Consider the following 3,793-nt stretch of genomic DNA (forward strand, 5'->3'; position numbering starts at 1 on the left):
GATTATTGATCCATCAGATTATTGATCCATCAGATTATTGATCCGTCGATTATTGATCCATCAGATTATTGATCCGTCAGATTATTGATCCATCAGATTATTGATCTGTCGATTATTGATCCATCAGATTATTGATCTGTCAGATTATTGATCCATCAGATTATGATCCGTCGGATTATTGATCCGTCAGATTATTGATCCGTCAGATTATTGATCCGTCAGATTATTGATCTGTCAGATTATTGATCCATCAGATTATTGATCCATCAGATTATTGATCCGTCAGATTATCGATCCATCGGATTATGATCCGTCAGATTATTGATCCATCAGATTATGATCCGTCAGATTATTGATCCATCAGATTATTGATCTGTCAGATTATTGATCCGTCAGATTATTGATCTGTCAGATTTTTGATCCATCAGATTATTGATCTGTCAGATTATTGATCCGTCAGATTATTGATCCATCAGATTATTGATCTGTCAGATTATTGATCCATCAGATTATTGATCCGTCAGATTATTGATCCGTCAGATTATCGATCCATCGGATTATTGATCCGTCAGATTATCGATCCATCGGATTGGTTATTAATCTGGTGACAGGATCTAAGAATGTGCCTGACGTGACGTTCTGCTGTTTGAAGCTCAAACTTCCCGATCGATCGATCGGTTATTGATCCTGCAGGGAGCCGTGTGTTCGACCCGTTCAGGTCCGGTTTCTTTCTGGAGTTTTTTTTTTTACATTTTCCTGCTTCGTCAAGAAAGGAATTCAGAATAATTTAGTTTTATTTGTCCTGTCAGTGAAGCTGTTAGTGTCAGAGTTCAAAGGTCAAACGGATCAGGAACAAAAAGCTTTACTGAAACCTTTCTGTCTTCAGGCTGTCTGTCAGGTCAAAGGAAAGGCCCACGATGCACCTGTGTTCATGTGTGTGTGTGTGTGTGTGTGTGTGTGCGCGCGCTGCACTGACCAGGGATCAGTTAAAGGCCATATTTCATATTTTTCATATTTTGTATTGCTGTATATGAATTTGTTTTATTTGGTTGTTTAAAGGCAGTTTTTGTTTTTAGATTCCAGAAAAAAACCTGAAGATATTTGAGAAATAAAAGTTGTTTTTTGTTTGTAGAGATTTTTATCTGATCTGTTTAATAAGCAGGGAATGTTTGTTGTAAATATAAAGTTTTTAAAGCCGATGAAAATAACAGCAGAGATTTTTAAAGAAAACTGTAACCTTACATTATTTTACAGAAAATAAACAATTAAAACCTGAAGTTTGTTTTTATTGGATCCTTTAATGTTCATGTTGGGTCATCTGGACCCCTGTCCCTCCTGAGACAGGTGGTGAAGGACACCCCTGTCCCTCCTGAGACAGGTGAAAGACGGCCCTGTCCTTCCTGAGACAAGTGAAGGACGGCCTGTCCCTCCTGAGACAGGCGGTGAAGGGACTGAAAACAGGACTTTAGAAGACCAAACATCATTTCTGTGTGGATCCTTGTTACAGCAGAACCCTGGTCTCCCAGCAGCACACCTGAGAGGTCACCTGAGTTCACCTGAGAGGTCACCTGAGTTCACCTGGGAAGAGTAACCCCTTTCCGGTGTCGGGATGCTCGTCAGTGTTGTTCTAATCAGTTCTGACGGTCGCTGGTTAACCGTGGAGGCCGAAAGGTCCGGGAGTCACGGCGCTGAAGAAGCGTCCAGCTCATCTGAAGACGTCCGATTTCTTAATTTAATCAACACGACTTCCTGTTAACAGAACCCACTTCCTGTTCTCCTGAGGGGCGCCTCACTCTGTGTGTGAAGAACCGTGCTCCAACTACAGTGGGGGGAAACAAATAAGGTTGTGTTGTTGCTGTTTGTGTTGTTGTTGTTGGGGTTTGTGTTGTTTATGATTTTTATGTTTACTGATTCTGATCACCATCCTCCTCAGTTTGAAGGCGGATAGAGGATCTTCATCATGAGGTTCCTTCACTTGGTTCTCTGACAGCTGCTTCACGGCGCGCGCAGTAACACCGGAAACAAAGGTGCAAGGCTTCAAAATAAAAGTCTTTCAAGTAGTTTTTATTAACGAGTTGAAACGACAACAAAACCGAGAGCTGAAGTAAATTTTATCAACAATAAATGTATCTGGGGCGGATTATATACAGAAGGTTATTTTACAGGAAAGATAAAATCTGGGTTTTACAAAAAATAAAATAATGTTGACATGATTCAGAAAAAAAGTATAAAAAGATTTATATTAAACATTCCCGTCCATTTTTTTTACCTGAGACCTCCAGTCCATCAGGGACACCTGGACAGGTCTCCAGTCCATCACAGGGACTTCTAGAATAGAATGAAACTGATTTGTCACAGAGGCAGAGTACACAGACCGTAAATGTTTACTGTAGTACTGTGTAGTGATGGTCCTGTATATATACTGTATATAGTAACACTTTGACAGTAGGTGTTTGCATTCAGAAGCCTCCTGGGTTCCTCAGGAACCTCTCTGCCTTCGCAGAACCACTGATCCAGAACCACTTCAACAGATTCCAACAAAGTCTGGATCACTGGGAGGAACATATAAAGACCTGAGTTCTGGGTCAGGACTTTTAATCAGTATCGAGGGCTTCAGCGCCACCTGCTTTTATTTTGAAGGCTGCTCCCGGAAGCCGTGGCTGAGCGTCGCGCGCTGCGTCCTGCCGAACAGAAGCGAACATGGACGTTACGGTGAGGCAGCAGCGACCATCACTGAGCGGCTCCGGACCATGATTCTCCCGGACCCCCGCGGGACAAACCAGCTCAGACAAACAGGTACCGAACCCCCGAGCTTCGCCTGACCCGGTTCCGCTCTCAGAACCCCCGAACCCGGTTCCGAGTCCCGGCTAGCCGCTCCGCTAACACTCTGACGGTGAAAGGGACGGGGGATAACGGATACCACGGTGCGCCTATTATCGGACACGCCTCCGGTTCGGATCCTGGACCCGCAGCGGGAACTCCGTTCGGGTCGGTCCGGTCCGGACCGGTTCTGTGGAGCATGATTTACCTGCTGTCAGAGAGAAACAGTTTGTTTGTTTTATGAATTAATTTGAAATAAAAAAATGTTTAAATTTTAAGTCAAGCCAAAACCCGTCTGTCCAGTAATGGAACCCGCTGGCTGTGATACGAGGCTGCTGCGGCTGCGGCCGTCGCTCAGTCACCGGGGTCCTGCCTCAGACCGCAGGCCCCGACCCGGTTCTGACCCAGTTGGGCTCATCCCTCTGAATCTGATGAAGGTTTTAAAGCTTGAAGGTTTCTGGAGAAGAGCTGCAGAGAGGCGGGGAGACGCCTGTCCGATAATGGAACCAGCGTGGGGGGCTCTAGCAGCTGTTCGGGCCTTTTGTCAGAACCAAAACAACCCAGATGGGTCCAGATCAGACCTGCAGAACCACAGACACTCTGATTGGTTCAGGTCTTCATGGAGCTCAGCTGGGAACACAAAGACTAAACTGACACCTGGTTTTACCTTCATTAAGCCCCGCCCTGACACAGGTGGGATGTTCTGTAAGATCTGAAGAGAACCAGAATCCAAAGAGTTCAAACCTCCTGAAGCCAGATTTTATCCACATCAGACGCTGAAACTAAGAAACGGAACCATTTTAGAACAAATCAGGTCATTCTGGATCTGCTGGCAGCAGATGTTCCAGATGTTCTCCTCATCAGTCTGTAAACATCTGGACCTGAGGTTGTCCCATTCTGTCTGTTCAACAGTCCTGGATGGGAGGCACTAATGCACCCCCATACCATCAGAGAGGCAGGCTGACCTCAGAGG

The 3,793-nt window shown here is 45.0% G+C and overlaps 2 long non-coding RNA genes across 2 annotated transcripts; both read right to left on the minus strand.

Annotated features, from left to right (window-relative positions):
• Positions 1–940: 940 nt before the first annotated feature.
• LOC119617827 lies at positions 941–1,995 on the minus strand. Its single transcript, XR_005234246.1, has 2 exons — positions 1,909–1,995; positions 941–1,819 (listed from the first exon to the last, which is right to left on the minus strand). It is a non-coding gene; the product is annotated as an uncharacterized LOC119617827 (long non-coding RNA).
• A 48-nt stretch (positions 1,996–2,043) lies between these two features.
• Positions 2,044–3,767, minus strand: LOC119617826. The gene is made up of 2 exons (XR_005234245.1): positions 3,488–3,767; positions 2,044–3,401 (listed from the first exon to the last, which is right to left on the minus strand). It is a non-coding gene; the product is annotated as an uncharacterized LOC119617826 (long non-coding RNA).
• Positions 3,768–3,793: the final 26 nt, after the last annotated feature.

This window comes from Kryptolebias marmoratus, linkage group LG16 (assembly GCF_001649575.2).
Source record: "Kryptolebias marmoratus isolate JLee-2015 linkage group LG16, ASM164957v2, whole genome shotgun sequence".
In the NCBI taxonomy this organism is placed as follows: Eukaryota; Metazoa; Chordata; class Actinopteri; order Cyprinodontiformes; family Rivulidae; genus Kryptolebias; species Kryptolebias marmoratus.